The 25,308-nt window shown below is 39.5% G+C and overlaps 1 pseudogene; it reads right to left on the bottom strand.

Annotated features, from left to right (window-relative positions):
• Window positions 1-17,880: 17,880 nt before the first annotated feature.
• LOC126945796 (pyruvate kinase PKM-like) lies at window positions 17,881-19,524 on the bottom strand (annotated as a pseudogene).
• Window positions 19,525-25,308: the final 5,784 nt, after the last annotated feature.

The following is a 25,308-nucleotide window of genomic DNA, read 5'->3' as shown; positions in this document are numbered from 1 at the left end:
GGCAAAGAATATTAATAGACGTTTCTCAAAAAAAGAAATGAAAATGGAAACCAGGCATATAAGAAGGTGCTCAACACCATTAATCGTTATGTAAATGCAAATAAAAAATATGATGAGATGTCATCTCACCCCAGTTAAAATGGCTTTTATCCAAAAGACAGGCAATAGTGTATGCTAGTTAGGGTGTGGAGAAAAGGGAAAACTTTTACACTGTTGGTGAGAATGTAAATTAGTACAGCCATGATGGAGAGCAGCAGGGAAGTTCCTCAAGAAACTAAAAACAGAACTACCATATAATTCAGCAATCCCACTGCTAGGAGTATACCCACAAAAAAAAAAAAAAAAAAAAAAAAAAAAAGAAAAAAGGAAATAGGTATATTTAAGAGATATCTGTATTCCCCTGTTTATTAGAGCTCTATTTATAATATTCAAAATTTAGAAGCAACCTAAATTTCCATCAACAGATGAATGGATAAAGAATGTGTGGTACATATACACAATAAAGTACTGTTCTGTCATAAAAAATTGAGATGCTGTAATTTTCATTAACATGAATGAAATAGATGCCATCATATTAAGTGAAATAAAACAGCCACAAAAGACAAACTTGACATGTTCTCACTTATTTGTAGGGGCTAAAAATTAAAACACTTGAATTCATGGTGATAGAGAGTAAAATATGTTTACAAGAGGCTCTGAAGGATAGTGGAGTTTGGGGGGAGAAAGTGGGGATGATTAATGGTTATAAAAATAATTGGAATAAATGAATAAGATCTAGTCTTTGATAGCACAACAGAGTGACTATAGTTAGTAATAATTTACTTGTACATTATAAAATAAGGGTATAATTGAAAAAAAGAGTATAATCGATATTTTAACACAAAAGATAAATGCTTGAAGTGATAAATACTCCATTTGCCCTGATTTGATTATTGCACATTGTGTGCTTGTACCAAAATATCTCATGCATCCCATAAATAAATACACCTACTATATACCCACCAAAAAAATTAAATACAGTTAAACATATGCCTATCATATAATCCTGCCATTCCACATTCAGGGATATACCAAAATAAAAGGACTTACACAGGAATACTCAGGATTTTATTTGCAATAACTCAAAGTCAGAAACAATCTTAATATCAATGGGTAGATGAATGAATATTCAAGTTGTAATATATCCATAATACGAAACACTCTTCAGCAATAAAAAGCAAACTACTGACATATGTAACAACATGGATAGAGTTTAAATGCTTTACATTAAATAAAAGAACCCAAACAAGTATAGTTTCATTTATATAATATTTGAAACAGGCAAAATTATAGGAACATTAAACAGATCAGTGGATTTCTTGGGTTGGTAGTAGGGGTAGGGAGTGATTACCAAGGCCTTGATAAGAAAAATGTTTGTGAGTGATGATGTTAATATTTTTATCTTGGTCTTGCTTATAATTTTGTGATTATATATTTGTCCAAACTCACAGAATTTAGAAAAAAATTATATATTTTACTATGTGTAAATTAAAAAGTGATTTAAAGCATCAAGATATGTACCTCAGTAGTTTAATATTAACATAGTAAACCAAACATATACACACGCAGACACATATGGTACAGTGCAAAGTGCATGATACTTGTAGTCAGGCAAAATCCTAGCTCTGTCAATTATGTAATGTATGACCTTTGGTAAATTACTCAATATTGTTGAGCCTTCATCTATTAACTTAAGGTAATAATATTTATCTTATATATTTATTCTGAAGTGTAAACAAGAAAACTCATGCAAAGCCCCTAGCATAGAGATAGGTACAAAAATACATACTCAATAAAGGTCAATCCTCGCATTCTCTTACATGCCTTTATTATAATTGTCATGAAAGTTAAAATTACTTTCATATCATGAGTAAGACGGCAGAATAGGAAGTTTTCCACTGATACCCTCACACAACAACATGAATTTAGAAGCCATTCATGAAAAAAGTGCCTTTTTGAGAGTTTTGAGACCAAGTAGAAGACTGAAAAACCTGGGTGGAGCCCAAGACTGAGGAAGGTTCTTGTGGAAGGTCAGATCAATGCCTAGGTAAGATGCTTGCTGAACTTGATCTCAGTTACAGATAAATAAATGGCCTCCTTGTCTTGTCAACTCAAGTGTAGTGTTACCTGGCCTTGGTCCTGCCACCAGAATTATTAGCCAAGGACCGGGGAGAAGCCACAGCCACCAGTGCCTCGGGTGACAGGCCTGTCAACACAGATGCTAGCTGTGGACCCTGAAGTGGTCATTGAACTTGGCTCTAGCTCTTTTCACTGACAGGCTTGAAATCCCATCAGCCCAGAGACTTGCTGGAAGTCCCTGCTAGAAGTGCCTTTTCATTACTCTCAGCAACAGGCAGGAGCACTGTTTCAGCATCACTATAAATCTTGAGCCAACTCTGTAACTTGTTATCAGCATCTCTCAGCTGTGGTCTGAGAGTAGTATTGCCTATCTGGGGGCCCACCAGAAGATACACCCTTTTATGCCCCTGAGGCAAGCCCACTGACTTTGGTCTTATTGCAGATCCCCCAAAAAGGCCCAGTAACTTTGTTCTAGTCCCTCTCAGCTGAAGTTTCAGGGCAGTCCTTCCCATCCAGAGGTCAGCCAGGAGACATGCACATCTGTGTCCAATGGGGAAAGCCTGCAAACCTCAGTGCCACAACAGATCCTGAAATGGCCCTGTAACTTGGCTCAAGCTCTTCTTAGCTATTGTCTGAGCGTAATCCTGCTAATTTAGGGATATGCCTGGAGACACATCCATTCATTCTCTCAGAGGCAGGTCCACAGACCTCAAACCAACTGTACATCCTGAAGTAGGTCTTCAACCCAGCTGCAGATTTCTTAGCCACTGTCTGGGGCAGTCCTCTCCACCCAGGAAACTGGAAGGAGGGACACCCTTCTGTGTCCCTAGAGGAAGGCCTTCAAAACGTGGTCTTGGCTTTGAACTCTGAGGCTGCCTTGTGACAGTTCCAGCTATTCTCAGCCATGGTCCAAGGCCAGTCCTGCCTGACCATGGGCTCACTTAGTAACATAGTGGGAGTGCCATATCCAGCTTCAAACCCAGTAATAGACCTGCTGTCTGTAAACTCAACTGCAGAATCTAAAGCAGATTCTTGTTTCAGGGTCACTCTTACTAACCAAAGTCTTGAAGATAGTCCAGTCCACCCAGGGACCAGACAGGATACATGCTTGCTTGAGTCACTGGTAGCATCTCTACAAACTGCAGACCTTACTGTGGATGCAGCAACAGCTACATTATCCAGCTCCAATGCCACTTTATGGTGAACCCAAAGGCAATTCCTTAAGCCTGAGGAGCTAAAATGAAAAGGTTTTAACCATCGAGACCAGTCTGTAGAGACAAGAAGTGTTTGTACCTTCACACGCACAGACACCAACACAAGAATACATGGATAATCAATGAATCAGGCAAACATACCATAACCAAAAGAAACTAATCAGGTTTCAATAACTGTTTCCAAGTAATAAAGGTCTACAAACTGCCTAAAAAAATTCAAAATAATTATTTTTAAAAAGTTTGATGAGATGAAAAAGAACACAAATAGACAATGAAACAAAGTCAGGAACATAAGGCATGACAAAAATTATAAGTAGAATGAAGAAGTAGAAATCATAGAAAATTACCAACCAGAATTCTCACAGCTGAAGAGTACAATGGCAATACTGAAACATTCAATAGAAAGCATAAACAGCAGACTTGATTATGCAGAAGAAATAATCAATAGACTGAAATATATTCCGTGTAAATTAGCCAATTAAAAGAACAAATAAAGGAATAAAAATGAGTTGAAGTAAACACGAGGGGCCTGTTGGACACCATCAAAGGAATGAATAAATGAAATGTGGGAGACCCAGGAGGTAAAAGGTGAATGAAAGGGAGATAAAGCTTATTTAAAGAGATAATGGTTGGAAACTTCCCAAGTATTGTAAGAGTCATGGACATGCAGATTCACAAACCCCAAAGGATCACATTTAAGACTAAAGAAGAATACCTGGAGACATATTATAATCAAATTGTCAAAAGTGAAAGGCAAAAAGAGAATATAAAAATCATCAAGAGAAAACAGACTTTTTCACACAAAAAAAACACCCAGAAGGCTATAAGTGAAGTTAGCAGAAAGTGCAGGCCAGGAGGGAGTGGGATGCCATATTAAAGCACTAAAAGAAACAAATCTGTCAGCCAAGGATACAATACCCGGGATAGCAGTCCTTCAAAAAGTAAAGACAGATGAAGACATTGGAAGAACAAAAGCTGAGAGAGCTCATAACCACTAGACCTGCTTTACAAGAAATATTAAAAGGAGTTCGTTGAGTTGAAATGAAAAAGATAGAAAGTAACAACATGAAAACATACAAAAGTGTAAAATTCACTGGTAAAGGCAAATATATACACAAATTTAGATAACTCTAATATTGTAATGGTGGTGTGTAAATCACTTATAAATCTGGAATAAAAGGTTAAAAGACAAAAGCATTAAAAATAAATATAGCTACAATAAGTTCTTAATGTATACAGTATAAAATGATATAAAATGTATCATCAATAGCACATAATGTATGTATATAAGGAGAATCAAAAGTGTATAATTTTTGTATGCAATTGATGTTGTCATCAGCTTAAAATACAAGGTACCATAAATTATTGTAATATAGTTGCTGTCTTGGCATCCTTTTTTTTTTTTATTTCCATAGATTATTGGGGAACAGAGTATTTGGTTACATGAGTAAGTTCTTTAGTGATGATTTGCGAGATTTTGGTGAACCCATCACCCGAGGGGTATTCACTACACACTATTTGTAGACTTTTATCTCTTACTGCCTTCCCATTCTGTCCCCCTGAGTCCCCAAAATCCATTGTGCCATTCTTATGCCCTTGCATCATCATAGCTTAGCTCCACTCATAAGTACATACAATGTTTGGATTTTCATTCTTGAATGACTTCACTTAAAATAGTAGTCTTTGGTCTCATCCATGTCACCGTGAATGCTGTTAATTATTCCTTTTTATGACTGACTGGCATTCAGTGGTGTATAATATATTTATATATATATATATACACACATATATATATAATCAAATACTAGAGTGTGTACATATATAATCAAATACTAGAGTGTGTACATATATAATCAAATACTAGTGTATATATATGTGTATGTGTGTGTGTGTGTGTATATATATATGTGTCTCAGAGTTTCTTTATCCACTCGTTGATTGATGGGCAGTTGAATTGGTTCCACATTTTTGCAATTGCATATTGTGTTGCTATAAATAGGCATGTGTAAGTAGCGTTTTTTGGTATAGTGACTTATTTTCTCTGGGTAGTTACCCCAGTAGTGGGGTTGCTGGATCAAATGGTAGCTCTACTTTTAGTTCTTCAAGGAATCACCGACTATTGTCCATAGTGGTTGTACTAGTTCACATTCTCACCAGCAGTGTAGAAGTGCTCCTTGTTCACCACATCCACGCCAACATCTAATTTTTTTTTATTATTTTTTTTAATTTTTGATTATGGCCATTCTTGAAGGAGAAACATGGTGTCACTTTGTGGTTTTGATTTGCATTTCCCTGATCACTAATGATGTTGAGCATTTTTTTTCTTATGTTTGTTGGCCATTTGTGTATCTTCTTTTGAGAATTGTCTATTCATGTCCTTAGCCCACTTTTTAATGGGGCTATTTGTTTTTTCTTGTTGATTTCTTTGAGTTTATTGTAGATTCTGGATGTTAGTTCTGTGTCAGATGTTTACATTGTGAAGACTTTTTTCCCACTCTGTGTGTTGTCTCTTTATTCTGCTGACTGTTCCTCTTGCCCATAAAAGCTCTTTAGTTTAATTAAGTCCCAGCTATTTATCTTTGTTTTGTTTTATTGCATTTGCTTTTGGGTTCTTGGTCATAAAATCCTTGCCTAAGCCAATGTCTAGAAGAGTTTTTCCAATGTTATCTTCTGGAATTTTTAGTTTCAGGTCTTAGATTCACATCTTTAATGCATATTGAGTTTATTTTTGTATAAGGGGAAAGATGAGGATCTAGTTTCATTCTCCTGCATGTGGTTAGCCAATTATCCCAGCACCATTAGTTGAAAAGGATGTCTTTTCCCCATTTATGTTTTTGTTTGCTTTGTCAAAGATCAGTTGGCTGTAAGTATTTGAGTTTATTTCTGGGTTCTCTATTTTGTTCCCCTGGTCTATGTGCCTATTTTTATGCCAGTACCATCCTGTTTTGGTGACTATGGCCTTATAGCATAGTTTGGAATCAGGCAATATGATGTCTACAGATTTGTTCTTTTTGCTTAGTCTTGCTTTGGCTATGTGGGCTCTCTTTTGGTTTCATATGAATTTTAGAAAAGCTTTCTCAAATTCTTTGAAGAGTAAGGGTGGCATGTTAATGGGAATTGGATTGAATTTGTAGATTGCTTTTAGCAGTATAATAATTTTCACAATATTGATTCTACCCATCCATGAGCATGAGGCGTGTTTCCATTTGTTTGTGTTGTCTATGATTACTTTCAGCAGTGTTTTGTAGTTTTCCTTGTAGAGGTCTTTAACCTTCTTTGTTTGGTATATCCCCAAGTACATATATACTTTGCAGCTATTGTAAAAGGGGTTGAGTTACTGATTTGGTTCTAAGCTTGGTCACTGTTGATGTATAGAAGAACCACTAAATTGTGTACATTAATTTTGTATCAATAAATTTTGCTGAATTTTTTATCAGTTCTAGGAGGTTTTTGGAGGAATCTTTAGGGTTTTCTAGGTAAATCATCATATCATTGGCAAACAGTGACAGTTTGATTTCCTCTTTACTGATTTGGATGCCCTTTATTTCTTTCTCTTGTCAGATTGTTCTGTCTAGGACTTCCAGTACTATGCTGAGGAGGAGTGGAGAGAGTGGATATCCTTGTCTTGTTCCAGTTCTCAGAGTCAATGCATTCAACTCTTCCTCATTCAATGTTATGTTGGCTCTGGGTTTGTCATAAATGGCTTTTATTATATTGAGATATGCTCCTTGTATGCTAGTTTTGCCGATTTTTAATCATAAAGCAATGCTAGATGTTGTCTAATGCTTTTTGTGCGTGTATTGAGATGATCATGTGATCTTTGCTTTTTATTCCATTTATTTAGTGTATCACATTTATTGACTTGCATGTGTTAAACCATTCCTGTATTCCTGGTATGAAACCCACTTGGTCATGGTGGATTATCTTTTCTATATGTTGTTAGATTCACTTAGCTAGTATCTTGTTAAAAATTGTAGTCTATGTTCATCAGGGATATTGGTCCATAGTTTTCTTTTTTGGTTTTATGCTTTCCTGGGTTTGGTATTAGGGTGATACTGACTTCATAGAATGATTTACAGAGGGTTCCCTATTTCTCTATGTTGTGGAATAGTGTCAATAGGATTGATACTAATTCTTCTTTGCCTGTCTGCTAGAATTCTGCTGTGAATCCATCTGTTCCTGAACTTGTTGTTGTTGCTAATCATTAAATTACTCTTTCAATATTGCTGCTTATTATTGGTCTGTTCAGGGTATCTAATTCTTCCTGCTTGATTTAAGCTAGGAGGGTTTTATTTTTCCAGGAATTTAAGTGTCTCTTCTAGATTTTCTAGTTTATGCATGTAAAGGTGTTCATAGTAGGCTTGAATGATCTTTTGTATTACTGTGGTGTCAGTTGTAATATCTCCCATTTCATTTCTCATTGAGCTTATTTGGAATTTTTCTCTTCTTGGTTAATCTTGTTAATGGTCTATCCATTTTAATTATGTTTTCAAAGAACAAGCTTTTTGTTTCATTTATCTTGTGTATTTCTCTGTTTCAATTTCACTTAGTTCTGCTCTGATCTTGGTTATTTTCTTTCTACTGCTCTGTTTGGGTTTGGTTTGTTCTTATTTCTCTACTTCCTTTGGGTGTGACCTTAGATTGTTTATGCTCCTTTAGACTTTTTGATGTGGGCATTTAGGGCTATGAACTTTCCTCTTAGTACCACCTTTGTTGTCTCCCAGAGGTTTTGATAGGTTGTGTCACTATTGTTGTTCAGTTTGAATAATTTTCTTGTTTTCCATCTTGATTTCATTTTGATCCAATGATTATTCAGGAGGAAGTTATTTAATTAACACATGTTTGAATGGTTTTGAAGGTTCGTTTTGGAGTTGATTTCCAGTTTTCTTCCACTATGTTCTGAGAGAGTGCTTGATATAATTTCAATTTTCTTAAATTTACTGAGGCTCTCTTTGCAGCCTGTCATATGGCCTATCTTGGATAAAGTTCCATGCCCTGTTGAATAGAATGTATTTTCTGCAGATGTTGGGTGGAATGGTCTGTCAATATCTGTGAAGCCCATTTGTTCCAGGATATAGTTTAAGTTTATTGTTTCTTTGTTGACTTTCTGTTTTGATGACCTGTCTAGAGCCATCAGTGGATTATTAAAGTCTCCCACTACTATTGTGCTGCTCTCTGTCTCATTTCCTAGGTCTATTAGTAACTTTTTAAAATAAATTTGGTAGCTCCAGTGTTAGGTGCATATATCTTTAGAATTGTGATATTTTCCTGTTGGACAAGGCATTTTGTCATTATGTAATGTCCCTCTCTGTCTTTTTAAATTGCTGTTACTTTACGGTTTGTTTTGTCTGGTATAAGAATAGCTACTCCTGCTTGCTTTTGGTGTCCATTTGCCTGAAGTGTCTTTTTCCACCCCTTTACTTTAAGTTTGTGAGAGTCCTTATGTGTTAGGTGAGTTTCTTGAAGCCTGCAGATAGTTGGTGAATTCTTATCCATACTGCAATTCTATAACTTTTAAGAAGAATTTAGGCCATTCGCATTCAACCATAGTATGGAGGGGTGAGGTACCATTCCATTCATCGTGCTATTTGTTGCCTGTATACCTAGCTTTTTGTTTGTTGTTTTTTGCTTTTGTTTTTTTAATTGTATTTTTGTTTTATAGGTTCTGTGAGACTTATGCTTTAAAAAGGTTCTGTTTTGATGTGTTTCCAGGATTTTTTTTTTTTTCATGATTTAGAGATTTTTATTTGTTTAGCAGGTCTTGTACTGCTGGATTGGTAATGGTGAATTCTCTCAGCATTTGTTTGTATGAAAAACACTATCTTTCTTTCATATATGAAGATTAGTTTAACTGAACACAAAAATTATTGGTTGATAATTGTTTTGTTTGAGGAGGCTGAAAATAGGGCCCCAATTCCTTCTGGATTGTAGGGTTTCTGCTGAGAAACCTGCTGTTAATCTGACATGCTTTTCTTTATAGGTTACCCGGTGCTTTTGTCTCAGAGCTCTGAAGATTCTTTTCTTCACCTTAACTTTAGATAACCTGATGACAATGTGCCTAGGCAATGATCTTTTTGCTTTGAATTTCTCAGACATTCTTTGTGCTTCTTGTATTTAAATATTTAGGTCCCTAGCAAGGCCAGGGAAGTTTTCCTCAATTATTTCCTAAAATACGTGTTTGTTCATGTTTTCTTAGTCTTTTTTCTTTGTCTTTTTTGGATTGGGTTAATACAAAGGCCTTGTTTATGAACTCTGAATTGCTTTCTTCTACTTGTTCAATTCTATTGCTGAGACTTCCCAGAAAATTTTGCGTTTCTATAATAGTGTCCATTGTTTCCTGAAGTTTTTATTGTTTTTTATTTATGCTATCTATTTTCTTAAATATTTCTCCCCTTACATTTTGTATCTGTGTTTGGATTTCCTTATATTGAGCTTTACCTTTCTCTGGTGCCCCTTGATTAACTTAATAACTAACTTCCCAAATTCTTTTTCAGGTAAATCAGGGATTTCTTCTTGGTTTGTGTCCATTGCTGGTGAGCTAGTGTGATTTTGGGGGGGGGGGGTGTTAAAAAATCTTGTTTTGCTGTATTACTGGAGTTGGTTTTCTGGTTTCTTCTCATCTGGGTAGGCTCTGTCAGAGAGGTCTAGGGCTGAAGGCTGTTGTTCTGATTCTTTTGTCCCATACCACCCCAAGGGGTGTTCCTTTAATGTAATAATCTTCCTCTTTTCCTGTGGATGTGGCTTCCTGAAAGCCAAGCTCCAGTGATTGTTATTTATCTTCCAGATCTAGCCACCCAGTTAGTCTACCAGGCTTTGGGCTGGTACTGCGGTATGTCTGCATAGAGTCTTGTGATGTGAACCATCTGTGGGACTCTAAGATGTAGACACCAGCACCTGTTCTGGTGGAGGTGCCAGGGGGGTGAAATGGACTATGTGGTTTAATGCACTATTTTTGTGTTGGTTGACCTCCTGCCAGGAGATGGCACTTCTCAAAGAGCATCAGCTATGGTAGTATGGGGGAGGAACCGGTAGTGGGTAGAGTCCTAGAACTCCCACGAATATATGCCCTTTGTCCTCTGTTACCAGGGTGAATAGGGAAGGGCCATTGAGTGGGGGCAGGGCTAGGTGTATCTGCACTCAGACTCTCCTTGGATGGGTCTTGTTGAGGCTGCTGTAGGGGATGGGAATGTGGTTTCCAGGTCAATGGAATTATGTTCCTAGGAGGATTATGGCTGTCTCTACATGTCATGCAGGTTGTCAGGGAAGTGGGGGAAAGCCAGCAGTCACAGGCCTCACCCAGCTACCATGTAATCCCAAGGGCCAGTCTCACTCCCACTGTGCCACCCAACAGCACTGAGTCTATTTCCAGGCAGTGGCCTAGCAGTGCTAAGAACTTGCCCCAGGTTACCTGCCTCCCAGCTATGACAGCAAGTATGGCTTTCCTTCTATCCCCACCTGTTGAATCTGTACATCTGATTCACACCTTCTCCTGAGTTCTGGCCCGGAGGCTTCTCGATCAGTTCAAATTGTTACAGAGTTCAGCATGAGATTTTCTTCTCCCAGTGGCCTTTCCCAGCACCTCTGGCTATCGTCCTGAAGGGTTCCTGTGAGGCCAGACAGAAATGGGTTGCTAGAGGTCCAGCAAGCTCCCAGGTCTTTTCCCACTGCTTCCTCTACCCCTGTATTTCACTTGGTTCTTTAAATTGTCTTAGCTCCAGGTAAGGTCAGGATCTTCTCCTATAATCTAGACCTTCAGTACCCCCAGTGGGAGTGTATGTTTGGGGGCAGACAATCTCTCTTTCCCGCTTCCACAGTTTGGGCACTCACAGTATTTGGGGTGTCTCCTGGGTCCTCCAGGAGCAATCTTTCTTCATGGGGATCTCTGGGTCCTCTCAGGTTTCCTGATTTATTCCTGCAGTCGTTCTAGAGCAAAAATTCACGATGCGAGTCTCGGCACACTGCTCTGTCTGTCCCAGTTGGAGTTGCAATCTAGTCCTGCTGCCCGTTCACCGGCATCCATTTTTAAAACTGATGAAAGTTATTTGAAATCTAGTCAGATTGTGTCACATTCAGCTTAGTTAAAACTTTCCCTCTCTATGTGATTGTATGTAATGCAGCCTGCTTACTCATTATTCCACTGACACAAAGCCGAACACATGTAACAACTGCTAACCATGAAAATACCTAATTATCAAAAACAGAGTCATATAAATAAATTCCTCTTCACATGAGTTTTTAAAAATTATTTAAATATATTTTTAACATTTGTTTTAGATTAAGGGGTACATAAGCAAGTTTGCTATATAGATAAATTGCATGTCACAGGGGTTTTGTGTACAGATCATTGTGTCATTTAGTTTATAAGCACAGTACCAAATAGGTAGTTTTCCAGTCCTCACCAACCTCTCACACTCCACCCTCAATTAGGCCACAGTGTATTTTTTCCCCTCTTTGTGTACATGCATAGTCAATGTTTAGTTCCAACTTATAATAGAGAATATGTGGTATACGGTTTTCTGTTCCTGCATTAGTTCATTTCAGAAATGGCCTCCAGATCCATCCATGTTCCTGAAAAGGACATTATATTATTCTTTTTATGGCTGCATAGTATTCTATGTTGTGTATGTACCACATTTTCTTTAAACAATCTACTACTCATGGGCATTTATGTTGATTCCATAAGTATAATATTGCAATAAACATATGTGCATGTGTCTTTACAGTAGAATGATTTACATTCCTTTGGTATATAGTCAATAATAAATAGAATTCCTGGGCCAAGTGGCACTTCTGTCTTAAATTATTAGGGAAATTATCAAACTGAAGAAGCACATCTCAGAGTATCAACCAAGACCCATGGTGTACTACCTGGGTATCACTGCTGGTTATTCAAGGCCTGAGCGCTCTTTAGTCAGCAGGTGATGGGTCCTGATGGGACTGCATTCTTCCCTTGATTCCCTTCATTCCTAGGGTGTGTCCAGAAATATCATCTAGAAGCTAGGTCCTGAAAAGGGCCTTGTAACTCTGACTCATGCCCTATCCTATGGTGGCTGAGCTGATATCTAAGATGCAAGACAAAGTCCTCTTCACTCTTCCCTCTACTATCCTCATGCAGACAGTAATGGTCTCTTTTGCAGCCATGAAGTGTGCTGACTAGGGTTGGGACAGGTGGTGCAAGCACTCTGTTAGCTGTCCTGGCTTGTGTCTCAGAAGACTGCATACCCTGCCCAAGTCTGTTGACTCTGAGCCCAGTTCCGCACTAGGACTTACCTAGGAATTACAGTCCCTGTGTCCTAGACTGCCTGTCCTGTTTACTTAGAGCCACAGAGCCCTTTAGTCCTTGGTGGTGAAAGCTGATATAAGTGATCCCATCTGGCTAGAGCTGGTTTGAATATTCCCTACATGGGCAAGTGTCAGCTGAGTTCAGCCCAATTTTGCTTTTCCCTGTGACAGGGCAGTGCTGAGTTCAACGTGGTCTCTCACTATTTCTGTGCTCTCTCTCTCTCTTCAGCATACAGATTACTTCTCTGTTCCATGCAGCCACTGCTGAAGGATGAGGAGGTGTGGTTGGCATCAGTGATCAAAACTGTCTTTCCTACCTTCTGTGTAGGGAGAACACTCCCAAACCATGTTTTCCTCTATTCTCACATCACAACAATCATAAACACAGAAGAAGGCTTCTGTGACCAACTGTGTGGGGTTTTTCCCCACACCAGCAGACATCAGCTGGTTGCCCTCTAATTCATTTCTATCACTACCTACCTGAAGATAGTGTCAGATCCCACAGTAGAGGTCTCAATTCCCAAGACTTCTCCTCTCCACACACCAGTTGCAAGTCTGGGTCCCCAGAACTTCTGATCAAGTGACTTCAAATTAGAGTCCCCATGACTCCTTCTTTGGGATTGATTAATTTGCAGAAGCAGCTCACAGAACTCAGGGAAACACTTACCTATGTTTATTGGTTTATTATAAATAATATTGCAAAGGATACAACTTTTAAGCTTTATGTCAAATGTACTAAAGGCATGATGGTGGTGGGTTGTGCCTTTACCACATCTAGAAAAATTGAGGCTAACACTGAATGCAGCTATATTGCCTGATGTTAATCTGCACCTTACCCTGTCTGAATGGGAGTGAACTAAGGAGCACCTACCTGTTAGACTAGACTACTTGCTAGACTAGCTGAAGAGATGCATAGGGTGAGGTATAAGGGAAGAGGCATAGAGTTTCCATGTCTTCCCTGGGTGCACCGCCATCCAGGGATCTCCACGTGTTCACCTATTTGGAAGTTCCCTTAACCCTGTCTGCTCCCTTGGGGTTTCACGGAAGCTTCATGACATCAGGATTTCTTCCTCCAGGGTATAGGGTGAGACCCTCTCTGGAACGGTCTTAAGATTCACATTCAGAAAGGCAGAGAAACATTAGAGTGCAAGAAAGGCAGGAGGTCAGAGGCCTGCCCCTGAGTTCTTTGTTTTGTTTTGTTTTTGAGATGAAGTCATTCTCTGTCACCCATGCTGGAGTGCAGTGGTGCAATCTCAGCTCACTGCAACCTCCGCTTCCTGGGTTCAAGTGATTCTTCTGCCTCAGTCACCCGAGTAGCTGGGATTACATGTGTATGTCACCACACCCGGCTAATTTTTGTATTTTTAGTAGAGATGGGGTTTCACTATTTAGGCCAGGCTGCTCTTGAACATCTGACCTCAAGTGATCTGCTCTTTTGGACCTCCCAAAGTGTGGGGATTACAGGCCTGAGCCACTGCACCTGGCCCTGCCCCTGAGTTCTAACACATCCAGTATTATAATAAAAGATGGTAACAAGGGCTGTGGGAGTTATGAGTCCGTAACCATGGACAAAAGTCAATGTATACCATAACACCACATGCCACTCCCTAGTTTTTTACCATGGAACTTTTACATTATATCTATATCTATATCTATATTTCTCTGTATATATAGATATAGATAGATCGATAGATATATTACAATCAATCAATAACAATTAATCCAGTGCATCATAATGTATGAATATCTCCCAAGATGAGGTCACTCAAGTATGTAGGCATCCTCTCAATCTTGTCAGGTTCCAAAAGCAGGAGTGACCTTGGTACGTATACAATTTCACCCTTTCAGGCATCTGAGATAATTATGCTGAGACAATCAATGTTATCTCTTGCTCTGAGACTCTTTTGAGTTTTTAATGTAATATTAAATTTCCTCATTTCCAGCTGCATCCATGTCCCTACAAAGGACACAAACTCATCCTTTTTTATGGCTGCATAGTATTCCATGGTGTATATGTGCCACATTTTCTTAATCCAGTCTGTCACTTGGACTCGGGAAGGGGAACATCACACACCAGGGCCTATCATGGGGAGGGGGAGGGGGGAGGGATTGCATTGGGAGTTAAACCTGATGTAAATGACGAGTTGATGGGTGCTGACAAGTTGATGGGTGCAGCACAGCAACATGGCACAAGGATACATATGTAACAAACCTGCACGTTATGCACATGTACCCTAGAACTTAAAGTATAATAATAATAATAAATAAATTAAATAAATAAATAAATAAATAAATTTCCTCATTGAAGAACCCATTTATTCATTTTTTACTCTCGGCTGCTATTTCCCCTTCTCTTCATTAACACTAACACTTTTTCACTTTTGGAAGGGGCATTAGAATCACCACTGTGCTTGTCTACATTGCAGGCAGCAATACAAGTCTAGCAAGTAGCTCCTCCTCAGTTCACTCCCATTCAGACAGCTTAAGGTGCAGAATTAGTGAGCTATTTTTACCAACGGGCAACATAGCTGCACTCACTGCTAGCCTCAATTGTGCTAGATATGGTGAAGACACAACCCACCACCATAGTGTTTTTAGGAATTTTGACATAAAGTTTAAAAGCATAGTTACAGTTTTCTATTTAGAAATTATCCCTGCTATTGCAGCACTTGTACTTGAAGTCCTGGTCCTAAGATCACTGCATCAGGCAAAGGAGACAAAAATCATTTTTTGAGATAATTTGGGAAGAAAGAAAAAAAATACATAGTTTTTATACCAGTGTACTCCTCGCTTGGTGAGAACTGCATGATTATATATGCATCTTCCCCATTATCTCTTCCCCCAGATCAACCAGAAACAAAACAAAACAAAATAAAACAGAAAAGTCTAACAGGGGCACTACATTCCTATTCATGTTGAGTGTGAGCACACACTAATGAAGGCATGTAAGCCAGCTCTTTATTCCTTTATCTCCCCCTGTCTTAGACAACCAATTGAAACCAATTGCCTGTTGTACTTCTCCATCAAACTATTACTCTAAGGAGGATATCTCTCTGCCCATTGTTGGAATTTATGGACTGTACAGTGTGCTCTTTGGTCTGAAAAAGTGATAGTCAGCCATCCACATCCATGAAATGTCTTTTGTTTGTTTATTTGTTTGGCACTCTGTGCATTTTCATTGTTCATTGGACAAGCAGAGCTTACTTCAGAGTTAGTGTCTATACTTGTCAAGACCCACTTTCAGCCCTTCAGGGATACAAGCATCAGTCTCAATTGCCAGTTATGTTCAGAGCCTTCCCACCAGAGAAATCTGTCCTATAGGAATCAGCAGCCTCTGTCTCTTTTGCTGAGAAATGGAAGAGTTTTTTTCTGGAATTTTGTGCCTGAGAGGGTTCAAAAGGAACATGTCTAGATTCAGCATGTCTCTGCACTGCTACAATAACTCCATATCTACTTATTGGATGGACCCAGATGACCACCTCAATGGAACACATGGGGATATCTGCTTGTCAATTTCAGTCACTTTCTGAACCTGGAAGAGAGTCCTGATAGTCATTGACTTGTTCTACTTTAATGCACCCCTCAAATCTCCATGGAGCCATACTCCATATGGGCATTCTTTTAACAGGCCAGGTTCCCATTGCTCTGCTATCTGAGCATATAGCCAGGCTATTGGTCACTGCCCATGGGCTAGTAAAAACTTAAACACAGGGGCTTGTACCATTGTATAATTTTCCCATCACTGTTAAAAAAACAACATGCAATTCAGCTCATGGAGCAGGCCTGTTTTTACCTTTTTTGGTCTAAAGTAACAGCCTTCTAAAGGGGATGGTGTCCATTTACCTTGGAATTGCCATCTGTGAACCAAGTAGCTCTTGGTTGGTCAGTTGAGAGCTATTTATCAGGTACCGTAGAATTTAGCAGTTTTTCATGCAGTTACAAGTAAGTTGTGGAAGAAAAAATATCCCTGCTTGAGAGTATCTCCTCCTTGCATTCTCCAGGTAGCATGATCCTCTATAATCCATTTTCATTTTATTATAAACCTCTTCTGGACACTGCCATCCCCATTAGAATATGTATCTGACATCACCTGATACAGCATGGGGATTTCAGGTGTCATAGGGATAGCTTTAGCCAAGGCAGTAAATGCCCTTCAAGTGGAATAAGTAAATAATTTGTCTTTACCAGCCAGCACTTTGGCTTCTACTCTTCACTGTGTGAACTCGGGCAATCATACAGATTCTCATTTGTCATGTCCAAATAATGTTGCTTGAAGGGCAAATTTAAATGCCTTCTGTTTTACAGTAGCAGGTAGAGGAAACATTCCCTAATAATCTACAATGTTCATTCCCATAATACAATCAGTTGAAAGAGATGCAATCACTTCATATAAAGTGTATTCAAATATACTAACATTCATAATCCCGTAAACCCTTACATTTTTATGTTATAGTTTGAGAAACTTCTTTTCCCCACCCCAAGGCAATTGTGCCCTTTCTTGTGCAAAATGCTTTAGGTCCCCAGCCAAGGGTTGAGTCAAAGGACCCTGACCCTTTTGTCAATCTTTACCTTGATTAATCTGCCCTACTCTTGCACCAGGCAATTTCAGATTCGATTTTTAATTGTAATCTCTGCCTTCCAGCTTTTGCGTGTGTCTGCTTCAGCTGCTGTTTATTGACATACAGGTAGGCTGTATAACAACGGGCCTGGATGTGGCTGCAGCAGTGGGGGGAAATGGAAGGTGAGGGGTGGAGTGTTTGCTGCAGGACAGCTGAGTGGAGGGTGGGGACAGGTGCAAACAGGGGAGCCCCAGGAGTTTGGGAAAGCAAGTATGGGCCAGGGCCAGAGTCTGCTTAAACTGGAACCACAGTCCCATGCCCTAAGGCCCCTAACTCTTGCTGGCTGTTTCCTGACCCTGGGCCAGGGTTGGGAGTCCTCTGTGCATCCATTTAATAAAGGAACTGAACAGAGTACAGAAAGGAAAGGAAGCTGTCACCTTTTTGCCATAGATTCCAGGAGCCTCCAGTCCTGCATTCCTCCTTCTTCCCTTGCTTGGGTAAGGCCACATGATGGACAGCCAAGCTCTGGGTTGTCCCACTCAAGAGCAGGTTCTAAAAACAGCCATGTTTCAGCAAGGCATTAATCTTCCCAGGTGACCCAGCCCACCACATTACAGCCCAGGGTGAGCTCTAAAAGTGTTGCTGGCCTAATAGATGGGTAGTGGGAACCAGGAGGGACAGGGGCTGCAAGAGGGTCTCTGGGTCCATCACGACATGGAAACAACACGCATGGTGTTGGTGAAGCTGGAGCTGGGGCACCGGAAACAAATGGTGTTGGTGAAGCTGGAGCCAGGGCACCAACTGGTCAGCACAATGACCACATCTCCCTTCTTGAAGAAGCCTCCGGCATTGCCAACATTCATGGCCAAGTTCACCCAGTGGTCCACATTCTCAGCCCAGGTCTCCTGGACTGCGTCCTTGCACGGCACAGGGAAGATGCTACGGTACAGATGGGCCTGACAAACTGTCTGGGGATTCCATGTCACAGCAACGATGGGGGTACATGGGCAGTATCTGGTCACCTAGTGAGCAGAACTGCCAGACTTGGTGAGGATGATTATGGCCCCACTGCAGCATCCGAAGGAGGCCTCCACTGCGCCCACATCAGTGGATTCTGTGGGGTAACAGGTAATGGGCGCCAGGAGGGGGGGCTCCTCATGTAACTGCAAGTATTAGATGGCGGCCTCTGCTTCACCGGAAATCAGGTGCTGCATGCGAACTGCCTCCAGAGGATAATCCTCTTTGACTGCTTCTCCAGACAGCATGATGCAGTCTGCTCTGTCCAGGACTGCATTGGCAACATCACTGCCCTCACACCGGGTGGGGTGGGGCTTCGTGATTATGCTCTCCAGCATCAGAGTGGCACAGATGACAGGCCTCCCAGCTTGGTTGCAGCACCCAATCATTATCTTCTGAGCAAGGAAGACTTTCTCTGCAGGAATCTCAATGCCTATATCATCATGAGCCACCACGAGCCCATCGCTGGTCTCCAGGATTTCATCAAACCTCCAAACCCCCTCATGATTCTCAATTTTGCTGATTACTTTGATGTTCTTTCTCTTCTCTCCCAGGACCTTCCTAACTTCGTGGGCATCAGATGCCTTGCAGATGAACGAGGCAAACACCATATCGACATCCTGCTCAACCCCAAACTTCAGGTCCTGGATGTCCTTCTCTGGCATGGCAAGCAGGTCCACGGCAGTCCCGGGAAGGTTCACACCCTTCTTGCTGCCTGAGGAGCCACCATTTTCTACCTCCATCATGAGGAAGTCAGCACCTTTCTGCTTCACCTGGAGAGAAGGAAGCCCATCATCCACATAGATCTTGCTGCCCAGTTCTACCACCTTGCAGATGTTCTTGTAGTCCAGCCACAAGATGTTCTCATCACACTTTTCCATGTAGGCATTATCCAACATGATTTTGAGAGTAGCTCACTTCTTCAGGTCCACCTCTAGAGTGCTACTGCCCTTAAAGAGCCCAGTTCGGATCTCACGTCCTTTAGTGTCCAGAACCTCAGCAACCGACTGGTAGAGGATGGGGGTCAGAAGCAAAACTGTCTGTGGCTGTGCACATGTTCTTGATGGTCTCCACTGATACACATGAGTTCCACGAGAGAAGTTCAGACCAGCCACATTCATACCAGACTTAATAATCTCCTTCAGCATATCCACAGATCAGAGAGCTGGGCCGATGGTGCAGATGATGCCAGTATTCCTGGCTGCTATGGGTGGCCAGTCAATGTCCATGTGGCACGTGTGTTCCAGGAATGTGTCAGCCATGGCTGTATGCAGCTTCTGGGTCTGAATGAACACAGTCCTGGTTTCACTATGGAGCTTTGACATGACTGTTGAAGTCCTCAGCACTGACTGACTAGGGCTAGGCTGCAAACGCGGAGAGGTCAAGAGCACCAGGATGCACAGCTACTGCGCCCCTTCCAGCTTTTTAAAATTTCTCCAAACTGGGAGAAATACAGCAAACTGATTAGGGACCTTTTAATGTCGGGTGATGAGAAGAGGCTCCCTTTTGTCCATCCAACCTTTGATAGTGTTGCATTAAGACCTTTGTTTTAACTCCATCATTTTTCATTTTCTTTATTCTACTTCTTAATCATCTGAAGACTTTTACCCGGCTGGGACAAGTCCCATGACTCTCTCGTTTCTTTTTCTTCCTAATTTGTTTTCTTCGTTCACTTTTTTCTTTTATAATTTTCAACTTTTACTTTAAAATGATGTGCAGGATGTGCAGGTTTGTTATATAGATAAACATATGCCAATGTAGCCTGTTGCACAGATCATCCTATCACCCAGGTATTAAGCCCAGCATCCTTTAACTCTTCTTCCAGATGCTCTCCCTACTACCACCCTCCTCACCTTCCAACTAGTGTGTGTTTTTCCTCCCCATGTGTCCATGTGTTCACATCATTCAGCCCCCACTTAAAAGTGAGAACACATGGTATTTGGTTTTCTGTTCCTGCATTAGTTTGCCAAGGATAGTGGCCTCCAACTCCATCCATGTCACTGCAAAAGACATGATCTTTTTCCTTTTGATGGCTGCGTAGTATTTTATGGTGTATACGTACCACATTTTCTTTATGCAGCCTATCATTGATGGGCTTTTAGGTTGATTCAACGTCTTTGCTACTGCAAATAGTGTTTCAGGGAACAAACACGTGCATGCATCTTTAAAATAAAAAGATTTATATTCCTTTGTGTACATAGCCAGTAATAGGACTGCTGAGTCCAATGACATTTCTTTCTCTAGGTCTTTGAGAAATTGCCACACTGTCATCAACAATGGTTGAACTAATTTACACTCCAACCAACCATGTAAAAACTTTCCTTTTTCTGAACAACTTCACCGGTATGTGTTACTTTTTGACTTTTTAGTAATAGCCATTCCGACTGGTGGGAGATGGTATCTCATTGTGGCTTTGATTTGCATTTTCCTAATGATCAGTGATGTTTAAATTGTTTGTTGACCGCAGGTATGTCTTTTGAGAACTGTTTGTTCATGGCCTTTGCTCACTTTTTAATGGTATTGGGTCCTATCATAGTGGAGAGCAAAGCTCTGCTGGCCTTAGTTAGAGTCAGCACATTGGAGGATGCATTTAGACCAGACCTAGCCAGAGGAGAAATGCTCATCCTAGCAGGATGTAACATGAATGGAACTGGATGTCATTGTTTTAAGTGAAATAAGCCAGTCATGTAAAGACAAACCTCACTTGTTATCATTTATTGGTGGAATTTAAAAATAAGAACAATTGAACACATGGATATAGAGAGTAGAAGGATGGTTACAAGTGGCTTGCAAGGGTACTAAGGGGACTGTGTGGGAGCTGAGAATGGTTAATGAGTACAAAAAATGAATAATATCTAATATTTGATAGTATAAAAAGGTGGCTATAGTCAAAATAATTTACTGTAACAAAAAGTGTATAACTGGATTTTTTTGTAACACATACAGTAAGTACTCAAGGGGATAGATACCCTATTTACCATTAAGTGATTATTATGCATTGTATGCATGTATCAAAATATCTCATATACCACAAAAATTTATACGTACCTACTATGTACACATAAAACTTTAAAATAAATTAAGACAATCTTTCTGGGATTTTAAAGACAAATTAAAACTATGTATGAATTTATAATATTTGAGGTTCCTGATCCATGAAAACAGATGTCTCTGCATCTGTATAAATCTTCTTCAATTTAATCAACATTTTGGAGTTTTCCGCAAACAAATCTTGATTCTAAGTAATGTACTTTCTTTGAGAGTCTATAAGTTGCATTGTGCTTTTAATTTCAGTTTTCATGTGTTCATTGCTAATACATAGAAGTGTAAGTGATTTTTATGTTCATTTTGAATACTGAGACCTTGTGGAATTCATTTGAAAGTTTTAGCTTTTTTTTTTTCTATTTCTGTTTTTTTTTTTTTAATTTTATTTTTTAAATTTTACTTTAAGTTCTGGGGTACATATACAGAACGTGCAGTTATGTTACATAGGTATTCACGTGACATGGTGGTTAGCAGCACCCATCATCCTTTCACGTGCATTAGGTATTTCTCCTATTGCTATCCCTCCCCTAGCCCATGACCCCCAACTGGTGCTGGTGTATGACATTCCCCTCCCTATGTCCATGTGCTTTCATTGTTCAACTCACACTTATGAGTGAAAACATGCAGTGTCTGGTTTTATACTCTTGTGATAGTTTGCTGAGAATGATGGTTTCCAGCTTCATCCATGTCCCTGCAAAGGACATGAACTCATCCTTTTTTATAGCTGCATAGTATTCCATGGTGTATATGTGCCACATTTTCTTTATCCAGTCTATCATTGATGGACATTTGGGTTGATTCCAAGTCTTTGCTATTGTGAATAGTGCTGCAATAAGCATACATGTGCATGTGTCTTTATAGTAGAAAGATTTATAATCCTTTGGGTATACACCCAGTAGTGGGATTGCTGGGTCAAATGGTATTTCTAGTTCTAGATGCCTGAGGAATCGCCACACTGTCTTCCACAATGGTTGAACTAATTTACACTCCCACCAACAGTGGAAAAGCATTCCTGCTTCTCCACATCCTCTCCAGCATCTGTGGTTTCCTGTCTTTTTGATGATTGCCATTCTGACTGGTATGAGATGGTATCTCATTGTAGTTTTGATTTGCATTTCTCTAATGACCAGTGATGATGAGCATTTTTTCATAGGTTTGATGGCTGCATCAATGTCTTATTTTGAGAAGTGTCTGTTCATATCCTTTGCCTACTTTTTGATTTTTTTTTTCTTGTAATTGTGTTTATGTTCTTTGTAGATCCTGGATATTAGCCCTTTGTCATTTGAATAGATTGCAAACATTTTCTACTATTCTGTAGGTTGCCTCTTCACTCTGGTAATAGTTTCTTTTGCTGTCCAGAAGCTCTTTCATTTAATTAGGTTCCACTTGTCAATTCTGGCTTTTGTTGCCATTACTTTTGGTGTTTTAGACATGAAATATTTGCCCATGCCTATATCCTGAGTGGTATTGCCCAGGTTTTCTTCTAGGATTTTTATGGTTTTAGGTCTTATGTTTAATTCTTTAATCAATCTTGAGTTGACTTTTTTATAAGGTGTAAGGAATGTGTTCAGTTTCAGTTTTCTGCATATGGCTAGCCAGTTTTCCCAACACCATTTATTAATCAGGGAATCTTTTCCCCATTGCTTGTTTGTGTCAGGTTTGTTAAAGATCAGATGGTTGTAGATGTGTGGTGTTATTTCTGAGGCCTCTGTACTGTTCCATTGGTCTATATATTTGTTTTGGTACCAGTACCATGCTGTTCTGGTTACAGTAGCCCTGTAGTATAGTTTGAAGTACATTCACACAGGTAGTGTGATGCCTCCAGCTTTGTTCTTTTTGCTTAGGAATGTCTTGGCTATGCAGGGTCGTTTTGGTTCCATACGAATAGTTTAAATTAGTTTTTTTCCAATTCTGTTAAGAAAGTCAGTGGTAGCTTGATGGGGATAGCATTGAATCTATAAATTACTTTGGGCAATATGGCCATTTTCATGATATTGATTCCTCCTATCCAAGAGCATGGAATGTTTTCCCATTTGTTTCTGTCCTCTCTTATTTCCTTGAACAGTGGTTTGTAGTTCTCCTTGAAGAGGTCCTTCACATCCCTTGTAAGTTGTATACCTAGGTGTTTTATTCTCTGAGTAGCAATTGTGAATGAGAGCTCATTCATGATTAGGCTCTCTGTTTGTCTGCTATTGGTGTATAGGAATGCTTGTGATTTTTGCACATTGATTTTGTATCCTGAGACTTTGCTGAAGTTGCTTATCAGCTTAAGGAGATTTTTGGGCTGAGACAATGGGGTTTTCTAAATACACAATCATGTCATCTGCAAACAGAGACAGTTTGACTTCCTCCCTTCCTATTTGAATACACTTTATTTCTTTCTCTTGCCTGATTGCCCTGGCCAGAACTTCCAATACTACGTTGAATTGGAGTGGAGAGAGAGGGCATTCCTTTTTGTGTTCATTTTCAAAGTTAATGCTACCAGTTTTTGCTCATTCAGTATGATAATTGGCTGAGGGTTTTTCATAAATAGCTCTGATCATTTTGAGATACTTTCCAATGATACTTAGTTTATCAGGAATTTTTAGCATGAAGGGGAATTGAATTTTGTCGAAGGCCTTTTCTGCATCTATTGGATAATCATGTGTTTTTTGTCATTGGTTCTGTTTATGTGATGGATTACGTTTATTGATTTGCATATGTTAAAGCAGCCTGGAATCACAGGTATGAAGCCAACTTCATTGTGGTGGCTAAACTTTATGATATGCTGCCGAATTCAGTTCACCAGTCTTTTATTGAGAGTTTTCACATCAATGTTCATCAGGGATATTGGCCTGAAATTTTCTTTTTTTGTTGTTGTATCTTTGCCAGATTTTGGTATCAGGATGATGCTGGCCTCATAAAATGAGTTAGGGAGCCCTCTTTTTCTATTGTTTGAATTAATTTCAGAAGGATTGGTACCAGCTCCTCTTTGTACCTCTGGTAGAAATCGGCTATTAAACCATCTTCTCCTGGACTTTCTTTTTTGGTCAGTAAGCTATCAATTACTGTCTCAATTTCAGAGCTTGCTTTTGCTCTATTCAAGGATTCGACTTCTTCCTGGTTTAGACTTGAGAGGGTGTATATGTCCAGGAATTTATCCATTTTTTCTTGATTTTCTAGTTTATTTGCATAGATGTGTTTATAGTAATCTCTGATGGTAGTTTGTATTTCTGTGGGATTGGTGGTGATATCCCCTATATCATTTTTTATTGTGTCTATTTGATTCTTCTCTGTTTTCTTCGTTATTGGTCTGGCTGGTGGTCAATCTATTTTGTTAATCTTTTCAAAAAACAGCTCCTGTATTCATTGATTTTTTGAAGAGTTTTTTTGTGTCTCTATCTCCTTCAGTTCTGCTCTGATCTAAGTTATTCCATGTCTTCTGCTAGCCTTTGAATTTGTTTTCAGTTACTTCTCCAGTTCTTTTAATTTTGATGTAAAGGTGTCAATTTTAAATCTTTCCTGCTTTCTCTTATAGCCATTTAGTGCTGTAAATTTCCCTCTAGACACTGCTTTAAATGTGTCCCAGAGATTCTTGTACGTTGTGTCTTTGCTCTCATTGGTTTCAAAGACTATCTTTATTTCTGTCTACTTTTTGTTATTTACCCAGTAGTCATTCAAGAGTGGATTGTTCACTTTTCATGTAATTGTGCAGTTTTGAGCCAGGTTCTTAATTTTGAGTTCTAATTTGATTGCACTGTGGTCTGAGAGACTGTTTGTTATGATTTCTGATCTTTTGCGTTTCCTTAGGAGTGTTTTACTTCCAATTATGTGATCAATTTTAGAAAAAGTGCTATGAGGTGCTGAGAAGAATATACATTCTGTTGATTTGACGTGGAGTGTTCTGTACCTGGGTATTAGGTCTACTTGGTTCAGAGCTGACTTCAAGTCCTGAATATCCTTGTTAATTTTCCGTCTCGTTGATATGCCTCATAATGACCGTGGGGTGTTAAAGTCTCCAACTATTATTGTGTGGGAGTCTAAGTCTCCTTATAGGTCTCTAAGAACTTGCTTTATGAATCTGGTTGTTCCTG

Source organism: Macaca thibetana, chromosome X (genome assembly GCF_024542745.1).
Source record: "Macaca thibetana thibetana isolate TM-01 chromosome X, ASM2454274v1, whole genome shotgun sequence".
NCBI classification, from domain to species: domain Eukaryota; kingdom Metazoa; phylum Chordata; class Mammalia; order Primates; family Cercopithecidae; genus Macaca; species Macaca thibetana.
Note: the sequence above shows the minus strand (reverse complement) of the source record. Positions and strands in the feature narration are given on the sequence as shown.